This window comes from Cupressus sempervirens, chromosome 3, assembly GCF_028749045.1.
Source record: "Cupressus sempervirens isolate cs-2001-9-10 chromosome 3, ASM2874904v1, whole genome shotgun sequence".
In the NCBI taxonomy this organism is placed as follows: domain Eukaryota; kingdom Viridiplantae; phylum Streptophyta; class Pinopsida; order Cupressales; family Cupressaceae; genus Cupressus; species Cupressus sempervirens.
The window spans coordinates 417904882-417928188 of NC_143120.1; the positions used below are offsets into that span (position 1 = coordinate 417904882).

Here is a 23307-nt window from a genome sequence, read left to right on the forward strand (position 1 = left end):
CAAACATTCTAAAGAACGACAAATCAAAAACTTAAACTGAATTGAAGTGTTTATATCTTGATGTCAACACTCTTATATAGATTTTTATGAATGAACTAGAATGAATAATATAGGGTATTTAGTGACCCTATAAAACCAAACACTAAAGAACCACACATCAAAAACCTAAACCAAATTGATGTGTTTTTTTGCTGGTGCCAGCCCTCTCTCATGAATGAATCTATGATTTCTATTGTAACATTAAATGGTTTCCTTGAGCTCGCATTTCATTTACTTTGATACAAGTGCGTTTTGAAAAACTAGGTGTCAAATTTGTTGTCAGATGCAAAGTGACACAAGTTGAAATCTTCAATGGCATGCTGGAATATATCAAAGATTAATCTGCGGGCATGTGCAGGTTTTAGTGGAATCCACATATGTCTGGCGGAAGAGGGAATTTGGGCATATCTGATTCCTATGCTCTATATGCTAAGCAAACAAAATTGGTCAGAGATACGTCGGATAAACGAGTCTTCCTCTTTCTAGGAATGTCCATGTTTAGGGCATTCATATAATCAAAATTTGACTACCGACCATCTTATTTCAAAGCCTCGATCGACTTCATTTCTTTATCAATTATTAAACCGCGTTTGATCAAATCATTAAATACCATTGGAAGCCTGATCGAAATAGCAGACATTCGAATGTACCAGTTTCCATGTAAGGAGATCAGCGGGGCCCGCTGTCTGGGCCACCGGCAGAACCGCGTGTGGGATGCCGTTCAATTATCTCTCATGTTGATGAATTTCCTGCATATACTACTGACAAGGTTCACAAATTTACCGCCATAGAATTTTTTGCCCGGCTGGTTTGAGCATGCAAATCCTTTTTGGAATCTAACCATGTAGAGGCTGGAGATGAAACGAAGACAATTTTTCTGGTGGGTGTTCCATAGTCTTTCTTAGTGGAATTTTTAAAAGCCTGAAGACGGAAAAGAAATTCCTGGTTTATTTTCTAGTTGGACTGATGAAGTGGGTCTCTGTTTGTTTGTCGTTTTGAGTTTTTTTTTTTCTTTGCGTTTCTTTGTTTTCTTTTGTTTTTAGAATGGAAGGCTTGCTGCATTCTTTTGTGTGGTTTTAGCATGGCTGAGATTGAGTTCTAGTTTTGTCACATCAGACCTGAGAGAGGCACCCACAATTCTGTTTAGGAGCATCTGGTGTTCTGGTATTTCAACCAAAACCCGTTTGGAATCTATTTCTGTTGCAGTAAGTGTGTTAAACGGCCATGCTCCTAAACTTTATTGGAGTGGATTGTATAATGGACAGACATATAAGAATTGGGCTTCCTTGGTCTCATATTTCAAACATGCCCTGCTAAAATCTATATTAATTGCTTGCCTATATCATATATATTATATTTTGTGCTTTGTGCAATAAGGAGATTAGAGAAATAAAGATAGAATATATTATTTTTATGTCCACAAGCGGCCAAAACAGGTTAACAAAACTGAAGAGCATATCCAGGCCCCATACAAATATGTTATGAACAAAAGTACTCTAATTTGAAAACGCATACAAATTTGTTATGAAAAAAAGTACCTTAATTCTAAAACCCTACCAAATTCAGAGGGCTTAACACAGAAAAAAAGTTTTATTGGAATCATCTCTATTGCCGAAAGCTTATCTATATGGCTTGGCCACGTTAAACTGTAAGTACACTAGCATTACTCAAATGACCAAAGTCTGCCTCAATAACAAAAAGCATGATTTTAGTCACATTTCTATCTACAGCTGACAACTGTCCCTTCTAATTTGTTATATGCTGTTCCAAGTAATGCAAACTGTTATAAGACCGTGCATTCTAACTCGTTGTTAACTTGTTTTACTTTGGTAATCTTGGATGGGATATTGACCACCTTAAATGTGGTGTGTGGTAAGCTTGTACTGCACTTTAAAGATTTGTGAAGGGTTATGCTGGAAATTGCCCAGCATATTTACACCAGGACCTCGCCAGACGTCCTCTGCAGTTATGTGCCACTTTAATTTGAATTCAAGGAACTTTCTTACAAGCGATCACCATCGCCATTGAACGTCTTCTTGGATCTCCAGTCTCATTGCTAATTACCTAGTCTGCAGTTGTTTTCATCTTGTATATGTCATAGACTCTATGCTAGTTGGAGCTCCTTTAATTCAGTTTCTGTGAAACTCGGGGTTCATTTATCTTCAAGTAAGTACTTGTCTTCATGGCCAGTACTTTTCCAACACAGTCCAGATTTTTACTTTATATGATATTAGGCAAGGTGCTGGTTAGATCTGTAGTTTACATATGGAGTTGAAGCACCACCTTTCAATCAGTATTTTCTGACCTTTGCTCACTTAAAAGGCAGCTTTTGTTAGTAATTATGTGTCACCAAACACATATATAAGGACGTGTGCATAACATTCAAAATGTTTTTACACAATAAACCTGGGAATAGATACGGACTACACACATACCAGTGTCAACCTGCAGAATGATCGTGCTCTTGACAACCCCTGAATAAATTGACTTAGGAACATGAGTGTTCCACTAGTCAAAAATTTCCAAATGTCGGATTTGTGCATTAGAAGCTGTTATGGTTGTAAAAAACCATATTGCAACTGCTGTGATTAACTAAATGGTAATGAAGTGCATCAAGTTTGCATTTAAAAACAAGCTCTCACGAGTACTATATACCTGTATAATTTGATTCACATAGCAAGTGCAGATTCCTGAAACCAATAGATTAGTGGGAGAAGAAAATAATTGCTAACAGGTCATCTTCTAGTTCTATGCAGTCTAACTTTTGTCCCTGCTATTACAAGTACATCTTCTTGTCTGTCCTAAAAAATAAGCAGCAGTATGTGCACGAGATTGATTAATTTAATTGAAATGGGTTGAATATACACATTTCATTACTGAGAATCCTTTAGGGATTCAAAGGAATTTTACAGGAAAGGGAAGTCATCTTTTTGTTTTCTGAATGATCTAGTAGGTGCTTCCTAATTAAACATCTTTAGGACATCAAGGTCCTTCCTTCCTGTTCTTCTCTGTTTATCTTTCTACATTTTTAGATGCAGCTTGATGTAAAATGATGCTATTATCTTTGCATATGTCAAATTTCCAACTATTGAATTTTGAAGTGTCTTATTTGTACTCCCTGTGTCAAAATACACAAACTCTTTTATTAGCCTCAGAACTGTTCGATCTTCAAGATGCTCCAAACTGAACTCATTCGTTCAGGAAATCAATATGTCCACTCTCCATGGATTAGAGTTTTTCCCAGATTTAGATGATCTGTGAGGCTTTAATCTCAATTCTAGCACTATTTCCCTCGTTGCATTATCCACAACATACATGCCAAGTGAAGGTTGAGTGAAAAACTTGCAGGCTAGAAATATTATGCTGCTGCAATTGAGAAAGGGTGTATGTACCGTAAGTGTACATTGATTCTCACTAGTGTTTTTTCAAAATATCTGCTCATTCTGACCTCAGATTCCTGTAGTTGGCGAGTTTTGGCCGAGGTTCTTCTTATCAGGGGTCTCTGCTCCATCAAAACTAAACAGGTCTGTACTGAAGCTCATCTGCAAAGAATGGGGCATGGCCTTCAGGTATGACTTCAGGTACTGAATTTTGAAGTGTCTTATTTGTACTCCCTGTGTCAAAATACACAAACTCTTTTATTAGCCTCAGAACTGTTCGATCTTCAAGATGCTCCAAACTGAACTCATTCGTTCAGGAAATCAATATGTCCACTCTCCATGGATTAGAGTTTTTCCCAGATTTAGATGATCTGTGAGGCTCTAATCTCAATTCTAGCAGTATTTCCCTCGTTGCATCATCCACAACATACATGCCAAGTGAAGGTTGAGTGAAAAACTTGCAGGCTAGAAATATTATGCTGCTGCAAATGAGAAAGGGTGTATGTACCGTAAGTGTACATTGATTCTCACTAGTGTTTTTTCAAAATATCTGCTCATTCTGACCTCAGATTCCTGTAGTTGGTGAGTTTTGGCCGAGGTTCTTCTTATCAGGGGTCTCTGCTCCATCAAAACTAAACAGGTCTGTACTGAAGCTCATCTGCAAAGAATGGGGCATGGCCTTCAGGTACGACTCTTTGCATGCCTCTAGCAAATCCCTTCTTGTACTGCTCCATTAAGCTCTACTAGACTATTATTGACAAGGTTTTCTATTTGATTCTTTCAAATGCCGAGAAACTAGGAGTAAGTGTCTTTTTCAAGAATGCTCATGATTAATTCATTATTTCTCTGAGTCATACTATTGTTTGGATTTATCTCCAATCGCTAATATGCATTTACAATGGTATTGTCCTGCTGCTAGTTTGATCCATCAAGAGTAATATTAGGCACTCATTTTGGATGAGTATATACAATTGTTGTATCTACTGATATGCTTTTGTAATGTAAAATTTTATTTCACCAATTAATCCTTCATATAATATTCTGATCTAATTGCATGCATGAAAGAATGAAAGTAGTAAAATATTCATAACACTTTGACACAAGATATGGTGACCCAAAAACCTTCCAAATAGAAATTAAAATTAGGGTGGGGATGATACCCACAAGCTTTAGTACTGTAGTATAAAGTGGGCCTGTTAAGGCTTATAATTGATCACTTCTGATGATTTGCCTTGTTAGGAGCAATAAGGATTGCTAGATCCACCTTGTGAAAGGATTGACAAAACATACAATGAAGTATGCACTCGGTAAAGAGATTTGTCAAAGACTGTTAAGTCTACCCTGTTAAAGGATTTAACTGATACACCTGTTAGGATGAACCAATGGTTGATCTTTGATCTGCAACTCTGATTTTCTGGTTGAGATTCCATTGAAATGTAAAGATCACCTTGCTGTGATAGATAAATCTTTGTTGTCCCTTATATTGCTTGTAGCCTTCTCAATTTGCACTTCTACTCTTCATATTTGCTTCATACTTCCTTATTTGGATATGAAACAATTCATTATATATACACCAATCCAAGTCACAATTCATCAAAGTTGGCTACAACATAGGTTTCCATCAAGATCACAAAGTCGGCCCAACTGCTAACACTCGGGTTTAGAAGACAAAGTCGGTGATGTTTTGATACTCAACAACCATTGTCAACACTTGGCATCATCATGCACTCGGTAGACATAGAAGCTCAGTTCATACTAATCACTTCCAAGTAGCTTGAACTTGGTCAACATTGTAAAACTCGGTATATAAACTGAATCACTTGGTTGACACTCTATGACTTGATCAACGCTAGATTCTCATCAATAATACTGCAAGCTCAATAGATACTAGACAGCATGGTTGACACAGTGCAACTCAGTAATACTGTGAAGCTTGGTTAGCATTGTCACTAAACAGCTCGGTAGATACTGCTCGTCATGAACTATATAAAGATTTTGGAATTCGGTAGCAACTGTAGAACTCGGTAACAACTATATTACTCGATAGTAACTGGAGCACTTGGTTAGCACTGCAAACCAAAGTAACTAGAATCGGAATTGGCAAAGCCGAATCGAATCGTGAATCAGCCATGAATCGGAATCGAATCGGCTATGAAGCGACAAATTAAAAAAACCCTTTAAATTTAGAGATTTGAACAATTTAAAACTTATTTCATGCACCATTTATTGAATATAACTCATATTATTAATATATTAGTCCTAGGCCCGATTTATGTAATTGGATATACTAGATGTATTCTATTTGCTAAGAATGGGAGAGTGTTATTAACTTATTTGATTGAATATCCAATGTTCTAGTGGTCCATATGAATTCAAAACTATGTGACCTCATTGTTCTTCTATATGACACCACTGATGTAATTATCCCATTTTATTTGTTGCACATGTATAAGAGTACGTATTCTTTAGATGTTTCTCTTTCTGAGTTGTCAAATCCTGACATTGTGGGGAGATTTTGAATCCTTTCCTTGGTGGGTAGAAAACTAATAGTTCTATGCATTACTGGAGGCGAATGATTTACTATTTTAGTCAACTGTGTGAGAGGCGTGGCTATGGTTCTTAGTTTTTTTGTTTTTTTAAATTTAAATTTTCTTTTAAAAATAATTTTGTAAATTTTTTTGCCGATTTGGGAAATTTTTCCATGAATTGCATGAATCGACGATTCATGGGAAAAAATTGGTTGAATTGATTCACGACTCTTAAAAAATCGCCTAGCTTGAATCGAATCACCAAACCGGCGATTCAGGCGATTTCGTGGTGATTCTAGGAACTCTGCTGCAAACTGAAAGATAAGCTCGGTAGTAGCTTAACCAATTGACTAAGTGTGAGTCACTAATAAACAAAATTTGACCTTAATGTTAACAATCTCTCCCGTTGGCATTAGTGACAAAAACACTTATCAATCCAAAACTAAATGCTCAGAATTTCAAGTCCAAGACATTCTTTTATCTCCTTTTTGTGTCTACAACTCGGTAACATACTCTGTTTTCAGATTTTTCAAAATTGCTTTTGTAAAAGATGTTTTCTGATTATCTATACATGTATTTGTATAATAGTATGCTGCTCCCCCATACATATATCTCCTCTATACACATATATCTCATATTATACTTCTCCCCAATACACTTCATATATACATTCATCTTATATTATACTTCTGTCCTTTTTTGACATAAATGCCAAAGGTGTATACAACATGTTAATGCCAAAATGTGACAAGAATTTAGAATGCACCTTCAAAATTAGTGCCATTGTCTTGTCCCAATTTTCCTGTAACACCTTGCTTGCATGTAATGCACTCTGCACTTCTGCTGACAACTCCATCATGTGATCAACTATGGAGAAGTTATTGTTATTGATGAGTGTCTTGGCATGTGCAATGTGTTTTTGCAATGCATCCATGTTTGGAAGAATCATGCCTTGGATGTCTACAAGTGTGACCTTGATCTTGGCTTCTTCCCTTAATAATTCTACTCGCAAATTTGTTAGATATTTGATCTTTTAATAGTGAGCAGAACTATAGCTTGGGTCAAGTGACAATTGGTGTGCACTTGTCTTCAAGTCTTCATCTATCTTAGATAATTTTTCCTTGATTCCTTGGGTGAAGATAGATGTATCACACAACTTACTAAATAATGAAGTTACATTATTTGCAGATGTTTCCAATGAACTAAGAATAGTAGACAATTCTACTTGGTTTATTGCAATTTTCTGTGCCATTTGTTTCAATACTTCGTTTTCAATTTTTCTTTTTGCTCTTTGTAGCAACTTATCTTGTCCATTCATATCTTCATTGAATTTCTGGACAACTTCTGCTAATTGATTCAAAATATGTTGTGTACTATCAACCTCTATACTTAATGCATTCACAAATATGTCTTTTATATCTTCTAGCACTTGGGTTTCCTTCCTTTCTATTCTCTAAGCTTTTGTTGCTTAGCTCTTTTCTTCAGTAATTTCCCTAGGATGTTCATCTTATCAGTAGTGAGGGTAGTGATATCCTAGTTTGGAATCATAGTGTCCTCATCTAAATCTATTTCTTCTTCTTCAGCCTTTGCTTTCAGAGTAGGAGAAACAATTTTCTTACCCTTGTCTGATACTTCAGTACTCGGTTGAGACTGATTCTCAACTATCATTGTACTTGTTATTGACACATTGGGAATTGTAACAATTGTAGAAATTGAGGGGCTAGCAACAAATGTAGATATGACACTGACACTTGAAATACCTTGTTGTTGCATTGTCAAATTTGATGATGGAGGTACTTGCTGCTTGGTAGATGAAGTGCTGATCACTTCAGTCAATGTAGTACTTAGTTGAACAGATGCAGAGATTGGTTGGTGCTTGGTGTTGCAGTGGTTACAACAACCAATTCGGTAGAAGCTTTCTCAAAGCTTGATGGCATTAAAGCTTTGCTTAGAGAGTGAGGAAATGAGGCCATCACTGCTGCTGCAATCTTTTCTGGGTCAGTTTCCTCAATACTCTAAATCTTTGGAAGACTTCCTCTAGTTGCTTCCTGTTCTTCCTCCTCAGCATCCAAATTTACATATCTATTTCATCATCTTTGTTTCCACATCCTCTTCCTCATCATCATCGTCATCTTTGTCATTAACATGAACAACAAAATCACTAGGTTGATGCAGATTGTAAATGTTTTTCCATGTATTGTGGCTGCCTTCACTACATATTCAATGTCTTCTATCAATATCATACACGTATTGAATTTGAGAGTGAACTTCTCTTCATTTTTCTTCAAAGATTCTTTCACATCTTTTTCACTGAGACTTGGCATGAGTTGCCTCAGAGTCTGTTCAGATATGTCTTTTGCAGTCTTCTTTGCATGCTCCCATCTAGGCTTGATTGTTTGCATAAGTTCATTAGGAATTTTCTGTGCAAGCTGATCAGGTGAGTACTTCCATTTTCCTAATTTTGTCATCATCATGTCCTCAATCTTCTTTTTCTCATCTGCATTCTTGGTTTCATATCTGAGAGATTTGAAATTCGCCATTCTAGGTCCTCCTTCCTATTCCTTTAATTTTTCTTGAAGTGTAGGTGGCGGCCTTTTGAAAATAATTTGCTTGGCATCCTCCTCACCTACCTTCAATTTCTTCCTGAATTTTGGTGTCCTTGTGAATATTGCAGTGGATGACTTAGTAGGTTTGGTTATGATAACCTTAGCTTTCTTTCTTAGAGGTTATTCTTCCTCAGACTTGGTTTCTTCTGCTTCATCCTCTGCTTCATCTTCTTTTCCCTCTGTCAGCAAGAGAGTAGAACTTGCTTGTTTCATTTTTGCTATCCTCTTTCTTCCTTTGTTAACTGCTTGAGGAAGCTTAATTTCAAGTTCTATCCTCGCCTTGGCTTCTTCATAAGTTCTAAAATGTGGTGCCTTAGGATCCACAGGCTCATTCAACAGAGCCTCAATGATATCTTTTGTATCATCAATGTTAACCTCATATTTAAGAGGCTTAACACTTGCCACCCTTGGTCTGATTGCTTGAATGTACACTCTATCACAGTCTACCATGAAACATATATCATCTTTGTAGTCCTCTACAAGTTTCTTCGTTATCCTATATCTATTATTCATCTTTTCTTTGAATGTATCAAAGTAGTTATCCATTATACTATCAAAATTTTCACCCATCTCTGCTATGTATTCATTAATCTGATATAGAATAGGTACATCTTTTCTCCATACAACTGTGCCTTTAGAATAGAAGAATTTTTGTACAAAGAAAAATATACAAATTATGAGTGAACTAAACTTGTACAGATTGTTCTTGGAACTTCTGATGCTTTCCATGTTCTTATTGAAATGATTCAATAACAACTCGGCAAGGTCGAATTTCATATTGTTTTTCACCACCTTGAGGGCCAAATCTACTGCCTCATGTGACACATTGTTGAGATGACTGGAGCTGTAGATTTTGTGGGCAATCACATGAATTCCAAACTTCAATTCTATGTTTGTGATTCCACTTATCTTCATTCCTCTGCCATCCCACTTGGCAAAAGTTTTCTTTGCCAGTTCAATCTGACCTAGGGTTTTGGTCGCCTTTTCTTTGTTTAACATTGGAAGTGTGGTGATTCGGTGAATCATCTTCCTTGTGATCAAAGTGGGCTGATCCAACCATAACTTCTCATTGTGAACTCAACTCAGTATGAATCTTATCCATTTTGCTTGAAAATCCCTTGGCATATGCGAAATATGCGTCAAGCCCTTTTCTTCCAAATGTCGATGCTCGGGTTTTAGAGTGCCACTCACACTTAACTCATTCAATGCCTCATGCATTTCATGTGTGCCTAGCTCTTGAATAGAACAGTGATAATACAAGCGTATATTGTGCACGAGTAATACTTGGGAAGGGATTTGTGATTGTGCTCCTGCTGGGTCAAGTGATTCGGCAATTGCTGGACTGATTTTGAATGCTGGAAGCTCGCATTCGGCTCCTCGATTCAACATTTCTGATCCTTTCTTTGCTTTGTTGTTGGAAGAAGCCATGCTTGGTAAGGTCTTGTAGGGTTTCGAAAAACTTCGAGAATTCTTCCAACAACAAACACACAGATCGCTTGGAAGCACAGAAATCACTCTTCGCAAATAGCTCTCGAAAATTTATGATGAAAAATGAATTCAATTTTCTTCCATCTAACAAATTTTCACTTTTCAATCACCATAAATGCTTTGGTACTACCACTCGCTTGGTGACAAACTGTCTTCCACTCAGTTTTGTTTTTTAATACTCGGTAGACATTCATAGCTCGACAGTCTCAACATTACTCGATAGAGTCTTCAACAACTCAGTGTCCACACACAATACTTTAGTGTAACCCGACCTTGCTCGGCAAGGTCTTGCGACCCGACCTCGCTTGGTAAAGTCTTGAATTTTCACAACCACTGGTGATCCTTGTGCATCTTGAATGCTGATATGGATCTTTTCTTCTTGTTGGCTAGAATTGAAGCAGTTCCAGTGATTCCTGTGGGAGTTCAAGTTGAGATGCTTGAGTCACCCAACTCTTGAGTGACATTTATTTCATGACTTGAGCTTTCATTCTCAGGAGACTTTGGCACCCATTACTACTTCATTTGTTTTTTGATATTGTCAGCTCTGACTTTCTTTTCATCTTCAACTCTTTCGGTGTTCATATAGTTCTTGGCAAGGTGTCCAAGTACTGTACAAATGAAACATCTTCTAGTGGTGTCTCTTTTCCTCATGTGATGCTTTACACAATTTGCTCCAATGTGCCCAAATTCTCCATAGTAGTAGCATCTATACCATGTATTGTAGTCCCATCCAAATATTGCTTTCACAATCTGTCCTGCTGGATTGAATATCTTGGTTTTGCATTCAAAAGATTTGTGTCCTTGTTTCTTGCAATTGTGACGTTTACCTTCAAACTTAGGTTGCTCCTTGCATTCATTTTCTCTATGACCATGCTTATTGCAACTGTAACACTTTCCATTAATTTTGCTTGATTATTACTCCAACATTTGTTTGATGTATGACCTAACTTATCACAATGATTACAAGTAGGCCTTTGATTCTTTTGAGCTCTTTGCTTGGATGATTCACCTTCTTCTGTTTATCCTATTCCTGCTTTGCCTTTGTGTTTGTTCTGACTTTGTTCATTCAACTAATTCGTGCTTTCTTGAGATTTCAACATTCTTTCACTAGTTTGCTTTCAACATTCTTTCACTAGTTTGCTTTTCAGTGTTTAGATCATTCTGCAGTATTTCATTTTCTGATCTGAGATTCATGAGTTCATTTGCATTAGTGAGTTGATCAATGAAGTGTGCTTGCTGAAGGGATAGATGCTGAATTCATTGTTCTTTTCTTCTATCTCTTCTTTGGCTTTGTCTTTTTCTTCCATGACTTCACATAATCTTACTGATTGGATGTCTTGTTCTCTTTTCAGCTTTCTAACTTCTTGAAGATTGGAATTCTTATCTAATAGGTCTTTGATTGCTTCATCAGCTTCATTTAAATTTCTTTTTGGATAGATATCTTTAATTCTTTCTTTAGTGTAGAGATTGTCATTCATTTGTACTGCAAGATCTTTCTTTCATTTCAATGATTAAGAGTGCTCCTTTGCTTTCTTCAGTTGCCCAATAGCCAATTAAAGATCCAACTTTTCATTGTCAATAGCCTTATTTAGACTGTATACCGTCATTGCTTCTAATCTTTGCTCAAGCTGCTAAACTTCTTCTGTGAGAATATAATGCTTTGATACCGATTGTTGGAAATATGAGGTAGGCAAGGTTACTGAAAGCAGTAAAACATTCATAACATTTTGACACAAGATATGGTGACCCAGAAACCTTCCAATAGAAAATAAAACTGGGGTGGGGATGATACCCACAAGCTTTAGTACTGTAGCATAAAGTTGGTTTGTTAAGACTTATAATTGATCACTTTTGATGATCTGCCTTTTTAGGAGTAATAAGGACTGCTAGGTCCACCTTGTGAAAGGATTTATAAAACATACAATGAAGTATGCATTCGGTAAAGAGATTTGTCAAAGACTGTTAAGTCTGTTAAAGGGTTTAACTGATACACCTATTAGGATGAACCAATGGCTAATCTCTGATCTGCAACCTTGATTTGCTGGTTGAGATTCATTTGAAATGTAAAGATCACCTTGCTGTGATAGATAAATCTTTGTTGTCCCTTATACTACTTGTAGCCTTCTCAAATCACACTTCTGCTCTTCATATTTGCTTCATACTTCCTTATTTGGATATGATGCAATTCATTACATATTTACCAATCCAAGTCACAATTCATCAAAGTCGGCTACAACATAGGTTTCCATCAAGATCAAAAAGTCAGCCCAACTGCTGACACTCGAGTTCAGAAGACAAACTTGGTGATGTTTAGATATTTGGCAACCATTGTCAACAATCGGCATTGTCATGCACTTGGTAGACGTAGAAGCTCGGTTCATACTAATCACTTCCAAGTAGCTTGAACTCGGTCAACACTTGTGTGACTCAGTGAACACTGTGAAACTTGGTGTATAAACTGAATCACTTGGTTGACACTCCATGGCTCGGTCAACACTAGATTCTCATCGCTAATACTGCAAGCTCGGTAGATACTGGAGAGCATGGTTGACATTGTGCAACTCGGTTAATACTATGAAGCTTAGTTAGCACTGTCACTGAACAGCTGGGTAGATATTGCTCGTCATGAACTGTATAAAGATTCTGGAATTTGGTAGCAATTGTACAGAACTCGGTAACAACTATATTACTCAGTAGTAACTGGAGCACTTGGTTAACACTGCAAACTGAAAGATAAGCTCAAGAGCAGCTTTATTAATTGACTAAGTGTGAGTCACTAATAAACAAACTTTGGCCTTAATGTCAACACAATAAAGGTTCTGCTGTGAAATGTTGTTTATCTCTTTGGCTTACTTAATGTTATCATGATGTTTGTTTGGACATGTTTCTTTCTATCTTCATCAACTTGTCATTGTATGAATATTGTTACCATGATGGTACCAATATGAATATTCTTCATGTGTGGTGGATGCATTATGATAGTATATCCACATCTTCTTTGAGCACTTTACTTCTTCCCTGTTGTCTTGATGAAGATAATCAATATCTGTCATCTTGGATCTTGACTCCTTTGCATATCTCATTCTCTGATGCACTCCTTGATGCTAAATAGAAAATCGTCTTGTTGTTGACTTCACAATTTTCCCCAGTACACTTGATGCCTATTGATTCAAAATATCTACTTGAACTCTTACTTGCTATGTACAGTTAGCCACTATATCTGGAGGTGCTCAAGGTGTGTCGCCTCTTGACCACAAATGTGATTTATTGTTATCATATTGTTAGGGTAAAGATGGGGACATCACACATTCATTTTTAGAAGTTGTCTCCTTTTTGAAACTTACTATTACTCTCAATATATACGTGCTACCATAAACAACTGCTCATACGTGCAGATGAGAAAAAGTGATCTGATGAAAATTCTTTCCATATTATATTTCTTCACGAAATTATTTGAATAAAATGATCATGCATATCATATAACAAAGAAGCCTTTGCTATTTTTTGCTTCAGAATTTGGAAATTTGCCGTTATATGCCATTCAAGAGGCCAAGTTTAATTATCTATTTAAATTGCACTTCTTTGTTTAATGCACACTCTCCTCTATGCATAGGAGCCTACCTCTATTCAGATATCCAGTCTACAATGGGTTATACGATTAGTTCTTTGGTATTTGTTTCAATCCTTTCCTCATCTTAAGAAAACATGAACAATTGTGGGAAAAGGTGGATTGGTTAGCGCCTCGAAAATGAATTTGAGGAGTTAATAAATAAGCAAACACTGCCAAAAATTTGGAAAACTGATCGATAGTATCTTAAAACATCTTTTTGTCAAGTTGATTGAAACTAATCTAAATTATGTAGATTTGTTGTAAACAAAAGGGAAATAATTTCGAGCATCATATTTTAAGCGAGTTATTGATATCTTCTTAATCCATTTGTTTGATATGTTGAAGGTTTCAGTAAACTGAAAACCTGAAGAGGATTTTTAGTCCTTAGTAGCTTATTATATAGATGTGAGATTTAGTGTATTTTGTCCATGCGTGGAATTTTAGGATTCTTAATAAATAGTTTTAAAATTGTTAAGCATTATTTTTCACAGACAAATAAGATGCACGATCCCAATTTAGTTGACATGCATTACTTGAATAAAATTGATAAACAGTTCAAACTTCTGTTTTGTTTACAAGCAGCTAATTGTTCATTGATGTTCTTGACATAACAGATTCATTTATATTTATGACGTTTAGTTTTAAACATAATTCTGAATAATAGCATCTCATTTAAATTAACATTTAAATAGTGCATAAGGAGATTATTGATCAACTATTTATTTCCTTCCTTTTGCAGATTGCATTAAAATGGAGTAACACCCAGCACAGAACTTAGCGAAAAGCGACTTGTGACATTTGTCAGAAAGCAAAGTCTTCGGTATTCATATGCTATTAATTATGAAGGGAAAATTGGATCAATTAAAATACTAACTCTCTTTACTCTGGAAGCATCACAGTTGCTCCAGAAAACTCAGCAAACACGAGTGTATACTCTACAGAACTCAGAGGAATCACTCTCAGTTCTAGTATATTCATATGATATCTTTGAAATTTTATTCAACAGAATTACGGCTAACGTAGATAGGCAACATTGCTTGAGTGTGGACACCATTACAAGTGAGTTTGTGGTTGAGGCTGAAAGAATGAATTATCAGTATTCTTCTATGTCTCCTTGTTCTCCTCAAGAGGCTGGATCTGATGGGTTGCCTCATACCAGTCAAAGTACAAACCTCAATTTCAGTCATAACCGACTGACTGATGATTTCCTCCAGACTTATGCTTCAGACAATGGTTGTCATTTCAAAACTCAACCATTTTTGCAGCATAACAGCATACATTCACATGAGGGATCTTTATGTATGCCAAGTTCATCAACTGTTACAAGCCCAATCTCATCTGAGACTTCGCAAACATATTCTTGGGATTCTCAGTGTTTCCAGTCTGAGACTGCAGTTGCTCATGATAGAGGACACCAGAGCAGCAATGATCAGCCAATGAGTTTGGCTCACCTGTTTGATCAACTATCAACTGAACTATTGGGAGCTGACAATAACGATCCCAAAAATATGGAAAATGTATCTGAAGGTCCTATGCTTACAGAAAATTCAGAGTGGAGTTTACAGGGCTTAAGTGACATGAATGGTATTTTTGACCAAAGTTTGTATCCTGTTTGTCCACAAACAAATTGTACAGATAGGCCAATGGCAGCAGAGGAGCTGCAACAGCAACCTGTTAATGTGAATCAATGCATTAAGGTAGAAAGATTGGAGGAAGCAGAACCAAAAACTGAGTTTTGTTCGTCCAAAAGTGCTCCTTGGGAACAAGACCAAGTGTTGGAGAAAGCAGAGGGGGATGTAAAGTGTTTACTCATCAAATGTGCAGAGGCTGTTGCTGGCAATCATCAGGTGAAAGTGCGAATATTGATTGCAGAGTTGAGAAAAGTTGTTTCAATATTTGGGGATCCAATGGAACGGTTAGGTGCATATATGCTGGAAGGTCTTGTAGCAAGGATGCATTCTTCAGGAGTAAGGATTTACAAATCGTTAAATTGCAAAGATCCAACCAGTTCTGAACTTCTTTCCTATATGCAAATTCTTTATGAAGTTTGCCCTTATTTCAAATTTGGTTATATGGCTGCAAATGGTGCCATTGCAGAAGCATTCAGAGACAAAGACAGACTGCACATTATTGACTTTCAGATCGCTCAAGGCAGCCAGTGGGTAACATTAATTCAAGCACTTGCAGCAAGACCAGGTGGTGCACCTCGTATTCGGATTACAGGTGTTGATGACCCTGTAGCAGAATATGCTCGAGGTGAAGGATTGTGGTTGGTTAGCCAGAGGTTATCAAAGATTGCTGAGACCTATCAAGTCCCTTTCGAATTTCATGCTCTTCCTGTATTTGGAGCTGATGTTTATGCCAGTATGCTTGATGTTCGGCCTGGGGAAGCATTGGCTGTAAACTTCCCTTTACATCTTCATCATATGCCCGATGAGAGTGTAAGCACAAGTAATCATCGTGACCGAATTTTAAGGATGGTCAAAGATCTGGCTCCAAATGTGGTAACACTAGTGGAGCAGGAAGCAAATACTAATACTGCACCTTTCTTTCCCAGGTTTGTGGAAACCTTGAGTTATTATTCTGCTATTTTTGAATCTTTGGATGTAACTCTGCCAAGGGAAAGCAAAGATCGTGTTAGTGTTGAGGAACACTGTCTAGCACGTGATATTGTGAATGTAATTGCCTGTGAAGGTGCTGACCGGGTAGAAAGACATGAACTTTGGGGGAAGTGGAGATCCCGTCTGACCATGGCTGGATTTAAATCTTATCCTCTAAGCTCACATGTTAATGCCACCATCAAATTTCTTTTAGAGTCTTATAATGAGAACTACAGGCTGGTAGAGAAGGATGATGCTCTCTATCTGGGATGGTTAGAACGAGACTTGATTGTTGCTTCAGCATGGAAGTAGTCTGTGATGTGTAACATGGTCTCTACGAGTGAGAACCATCATTATAGATGTGTTGTGGTCAAAACCTGCTGAAAAATGTTCAGAAACTCACCTCATATTGTAGCGACAACAAATGTTTGCATTGAGAGAGTGGCTTAGCCACAAGACACTCAAAGCTGTAATGATGAGGTTGAAATTTTGTAGTGTAAGATTATTCCCAGAAATATGTACTGAACTACAATTAAAATGGCAATTCCCATCATCCCACAAGATCTTTTCCATGCTTGTTTTGAATCATCCTTAAATCGGCCTTGATCTACTCACTCTGAATTAAACAAACCTGACGACTTAGCGTCATGGCCAAAAATTAGAAATCAAAATTGGTACCGATGGTGATACTTCCTGGACAAAAGTATGATAGCTAATTTAAACATCCTGGTAAAATTCCATGTACTTAATTGTGAGAAATGTATGATAATGGATTAACCAGTTGATATCTGCATGGGACTTGAACAAACTTTAATTAGTATGGGAAATTAAGGGTGATTGCCATCATGAAACTAAAATTTGAATCATTCCCTTTGAACTTGCAAATAAGCAGGTGAAACTCTAAAATGTCATAATACTCGTTAAAAATAAAGGGCCCTTGGTCTTGTTGGTGAAGTTGGAAGGTTCACAAAGAGCCTACCAGGTATCAAGTCTTGCTTAGTGCAAGGTCCCCGACGTCTAAAGGGGATGAGGACGGGATCATACTCCGGGCGATTTTGGCAGAATGGATACCCCTCAGTCCGTGGTTCTTAACCAAAGAGGCTAGGCAAAAAAGGTTAAACCTCCATAAAAAAATCCAAATAGTAAACCATCTTATCTAACAATTTTCAAGTTTAATAAAAAGAAGAGCATACCAAAGCTAGATAATATTGTCGAATCACTTTTTTAATATCACTCTTAATTGTCTTTTCAATAAAAAAAATGTGCACTTTGGTGGAAAAGGTAGAACAGAGAACTTTTCTTTTATATAAATATGCTGCTTCCATGTGCAATGTTATCATATTTTATTGTATGATATCATCGGGTTCATAATACTAATTATTCTTATGCCAGCTTTAAACAGATTATTGACAGTTACATCTCATGTTGACAAACCTTGTAAACGTGCTGATGATATTATGCCTAGGAAGTTAATTTTGAGTGATTTTGAGTACATTTCATTGTCTTCTAGGATCCATCAAAGAGGACGAGAGACTAATGAATGCCAACAATTTGTTGATTCAATTGGAGAGAGTAGAATACCATCTCCGAGATGCCGTCATTATACATCTATTAGAAGAGAATTTATGAAATTATAGTAACGAATCTGTTGCATTCTAGAAACACTTCACAGCTTCTTTATTATTTATTTATAATCTAAAACTCAGCTGCCACGAACTTCCCAGGAAAATATTATAAATAAGTACATTTTGATCTTTAATTATTCTTCGCCAAATTAAATGCAGCATGTTGATTAAGTGACAGGAGTATTACAACAGGTTGGTTGCACCTCCTCTAGCCAGGTCCCTCAGAGTATTTGTAGTAGGCTTGCCATTGTTCCAATTGTACTATTGACAGTTTGTTGTTTGCCCAAAACTAGAAAGGAACCAAGGAAAACCTTCAAAAACCTCCTTAATGTTCACAATACTTGGATGTAAATTATGGTAACATCTTTATTGGTTATTGGTGTGCACTTTCACAACACGCCCCATTTTGCTCCCAGCAAAATAGGGACCCCCTCATTTGCTTGGCTCTTGCTTTCTGTTTGCAGTCGAAGGAAAAAAAATTCCTCCGAAGTCCCAATTTGGTTTCCTTATTGGCTTAAATTCTGTGGTAGATGGACAAAACATTATATAGTAGCATAAGTTACCTTTTTAAAAATTCTCGAGATTCCTTGAAGCATGGAAGTCATTTTCTTGTGGATGTTTGGCACCCGACCAGCACAAATCTGTTGGTTCTCTTTGCTTCCCCCTTATGTTTAGTTCAGCCACATTTCCTTGTGATTGCTAAGCTTTTAGTAGACACTGAACCGATACCTTTCCGATTTTATGGTTTTGTTCTTTTATAAGTTAAGGACCGACAAGCTTATATTGCATTACTTAATCCTTTAGCGGAAGTCCAATCCTCAATTGAATTTCACATTTTTAACATATCTCTCTGATTCAATTAGATATACCCGCATCTTGATAAGGCCTTAACCCTTTTTAATTGATTTCACAAGTTTGATCACTTACCAAGCGTATCCTTCATCGACATGACCATTATTTTCAGTTCACTTGAGATCATTAACTTGCCATATTGAGCCCACGTAATCATGATGTCATTCCACTTTCGCCAACTTTTTGTATCCTATTAAATTGAAATGATTAGAATATAATAGTTGTTCGCTTGCATCACCCTACAATTACACAATAAGGATACTAGCATTTCCTCATGTTGATGTTGTTCATTCTAAAAGATAAAAATTCACCCTCGTCAACACGCAAACGATTTATCATCAAGATTGGAACATCAATTGCTTTTACCATTCCTTGTAGATAAGTTACAGTTGAGTTCCCTGCAATTGTGGGAAAATAAAGTCCAATGTCAACTTACCAAAGTAAAGCCAAAAGTGACCATTTTGATTAAAATTCTCAACATAATGGCACTAAGTAATTAAATATAGAGGCCTAGCCTGAATTTTACCCTATCTAATTTTTTGCCAACTTAATGAGTTATTAATTTGATTGGAATTTGAACCAGTTCTCACCATCACCATTAAATGCTCTCCCCTATTCAATCTTCACATTTAATGCATTGGACCTTTGAGACTTAATAATTTCAAAAAAAATCTTGTGCTATTTGTTTTTTGTCACAAAGACTTGTTAGCAATCAAAGAAATAAAGTGTAGTAAAAAAGTAAAATGACCTTTTTAAAAGGGGTAATTAAAGAGATAGTAACAAACTATCCACCTGTAGCCTTCAAAACAAAGAAATCACATAGTTCACAATATTTCATAGATAACTAGGTACACATAAAGAAGTAATTATGAGTAAAAATCTAACTGCAATTTTATTTGTATTATGTATTGAAAATCTTTTGTTCTCGATTCTATTTAATTTCAAGTTGAATTTTGTCTACGCAACATATTGGCACTTATGTTTTTAGCCTCACAAATTGTAGAATGGTTAAAAATGTTGAAATCGTACATCAAAAGCTAGAACAATTCCAATTTGAAGAAGCTTTTAGGCTTTTAGGTAATTATTGAAATTCATTAGTAACTAGGTCAAAAGAGTAAGTGGGAAAAGGATATGAGGTATCAATTTCAAGGAACCTCACCCCATAGTCATAGGTTTGGCTAGCGTATGGGATTATCTTTGACACCACTGGGACATGTTCCTATGGAGGATTTCTATGAGAATTTCAGATGGACATGCATCATTGTGGGCTCAAAACATTCATGAGTGGATTGCATTTGCTGATGGATTTCTTGTCACTAGAATTTCCCAAACTCATGCTAGAATGTATCCATTATTATGAGGAAGGAGACCAATTATCAAATAAGGAAGCGTGTATGTAGAATTGACATTGGAAGGGAGTAGTAGAATATTCAACATGCCTATCTACCCAATGATGAATGATTTTTAAAAGTATAAATGTATAGATGAATTTAAAAAGGTCGAGGAAAAGTCTAAAAAATTCTTTCAAATGGGTTGGCAATTTGATGATAAAAACTCCAAGTTAGTTCTAAAAATGTCCAAGACCTTATTTAGGAGTGTTCTACATAATGAGATAGTGTGTCAAAATCACTTTCCTAAGTAGAGTTGCTAGCTTACCTAGCTTTTAGAACATTTGAATCATTGATGTGGGGTTTACCAAGATTATGAAAGATGGAGGAAAAATGAATCACTTTAGGCCCAAACCATCAATAGTTGCATTCATCCATAGATGACTAATTTGAAACATACTAGGCAGTCCCACCTACATGACATCTTATGTATTGTGTTTGTGTGTCATCATAACACCATCTTTTATATTAATAAGCTCCCATGTTCTTGGCAATAGATAGATGACTGGTTTGAGACAAACTAGGCAGTCCTACATGGCATCTTTTGTAGTGTGTTATTATGGCACAATCTTCTAGACTAATAAGGGCATGTGTACTTAGCAATGGACCTAGCCAAATTTTGGTGTATACATATTACCCACAATTAGAAAAGGAATCAATTAACATACTTGAAGGGTAAATGTTGCATTTTCTCTGGTAAGGACTATTGAGGGTGATAAGGCCAATAAAATTTCTATTGATGCCTAAGGCATAATTCAGTTGCATGGGAGTTGTTCCATCCAATTTCTTGAATTTAACTCCTTTTATATTATCCAAGTATCCAATGGACAAAGTGATTTTACTCTAATTATTTTGACAACTAATTGAGTTTCATGAAGAATTCAAGACCTTGCATGGGGAAGGAGGGATAAGACTCCCCTAGGATGGGGTGGCATAAATGTAATGCCCTTGTGAATGCTAAAGAGTCTAGAAAGGAGCTAGTACTTCTTGGGTTGAAGCCTTTTGGATTAGTAGGACCAAATTATGATCCATTCTATAGGATGTAGAAGTAGATTAACAAGAAAAAAATACGAATAGTACATAGAGGTTTACTGGATAGATTATGTCAATGACCATGAGGTTAGAAAAGGCACAGTCAAAGGATAACTCTAAACTAGACGAGGACAATTGGCTCTCACAATGCTCAATCACCAATTGGGGAAGATGATGTGAACGTTTTGCATCCTAGTTATGACACAAGCATAATGTTTAATGTTTAACTTGTCTAAGTAACCTAAGTGGTCACAACCATGAGCTATTTCTATTAATGGGATATCTAAGCCTATATTGCTTACAAATCAAGCAAGGTTTACTTAATGTGTGTGTGTCTTAAAGCTTAAAGGTATAGTTATCACATACTCTAAAGTAAAAAGGGGAAAATGAAAGCAACATATGATATATATTTTGATCAATGCTTAGTAAAGAAAAGAAGAATACAAGAGGCTAAGGTAGTGGAAGCCAAAAAGGGTAGAATCAACAAAAAAGATGAGAGGATTAGAAATGGAAATTACATAATTTGAAGAGGTAACCATTAGTGGGGTGCTAGAAGATCCAAATTAGTAAGTGCAAGCTAATCCTATTAATCTTAATTAGGTCATTGCAGTGTCCTTGTTAGGGCATCAAATTTTTCTAGAGGTTAGCCTACTCATTGTAATGTCCCTTTTAAGGCATCAACTTTTTCGAGAGTTTCACCTATGAATTTGGTCCTTTTAGGCTAGCATGTTGATCAAGGAACACTTATAAGGTTGTTTATGAACACTTATAAGGTTGTTTATGACTTTTTAAATAACCTTTTGGTGTTCAGTTATATATTCTTCAATTTAATGTCCTTTTTAATTTGCGGTATGTCATCCAGAGATCATTCAAGATGCTCTGTCTCACTTACTATTTTTAGGCACTTGGATGTTTTTCTCATACTATTTAAAATAAGTCACCAGGATGGTCAGTTGGCCACACCACAATGGTTGTCATAACCAGACATACAAACATTAAAAAACTTGTTGATGAAACAACATAAGTCAGATCACCCAAAGGTAATAACCTCTCATGGATCCAACATGATCACATAATACAAGCATATACATACATACATACATACATACATAGGCATAAGGTGAGCTCAACCAATGACATAAGGCCACAATAAACATCTAGAGCCAACAAGGCATCATAAGAGATTTCATCCAACTTTATACAAGCTCTAACACACATTAAGTTGAAGCCACATCCATAAGATGTCATGCAAAAAGAAAATAGGTGAGACACTACAAAATTCATCATACAACCAATATGGTTGAGGAAGAGGTCAAGAATCTAAGAGAACATGTTGAGTTCCCAAGAGAATATACTCCCATATGCTTTTCCTAATTTTTATGGCTTACTTATAGAAGAACATGATTCTTTCTTATTTGATTTTTTTTCTCGTATTGGAGCTATGATTAGAACATTAATGCACATAGATCAAATTTCTTCCTAGCAACCTTGAAGGATGTTTCACAAAGATGGTTTATGGGGCTTGGAAGAAATGCCATTGGTAGTTGGCAACAATGAAAGAAAATTTCTTATAGAAATCTTAGGACTATTGTATAGGTGGCGATCAAGGAAAGAAGACATCTTTACGATGACTCAAAAGGAAGAACCCTTGGAAAACTAGATAGAGAGATTTCAATATTTGTTGAGCTTCTTTTTTATTTATATATAGAGTTCTTGTCTTTCTCATTTCCATCTTTCATGTGTGTGTGTGTGTGTGTACACACACACACACACACACATACACATGTATATATATGTTTTGTGTGTGATTCCCATAAGCTTAAGTCGTTTCTAGCAACACTGCAAGAATCAACTTTATGATGGTTCATGGGATTAGGAGTCGTGATGCCCATTAGCTCAAGTTGTTTCCAACAACACTGAAAGAATCAACTTTACGATGGTTCATGGGATTAGGAGCCGCACACACACACACACACACACACAGAAAACATATATATATATATATATATATATATATATATATATATATATATATATATATATATATATATATATATATATATATATACACATATGTATGTGTGTAAATATATTTGTTTATCTGATTCATAATTTTTTATTTTTAGTTCTTTAACTTTCTCTTGCATTTGTCTCTAATT

General features: G+C 36.1%; 1 pseudogene across 2 annotated transcripts; it reads left to right on the forward strand.

Annotated features, from left to right (window-relative positions):
- The first annotated feature begins 303 nt into the window (after positions 1-303).
- Positions 304-16795, forward strand: LOC149566798 (scarecrow-like protein 21 pseudogene; annotated as a pseudogene). Of its 2 annotated transcripts, none has more exons than XR_016362298.1 (2): positions 304-919; positions 14391-16795. The product of XR_016362298.1 is annotated as a scarecrow-like protein 21 pseudogene, transcript variant X1 (transcript). The 2 variants fall into 2 exon arrangements; XR_016362299.1 differs by lacking the exon at positions 304-919 and adding an exon at positions 3594-4104.
- The last annotated feature ends 6512 nt before the right edge of the window (positions 16796-23307 follow it).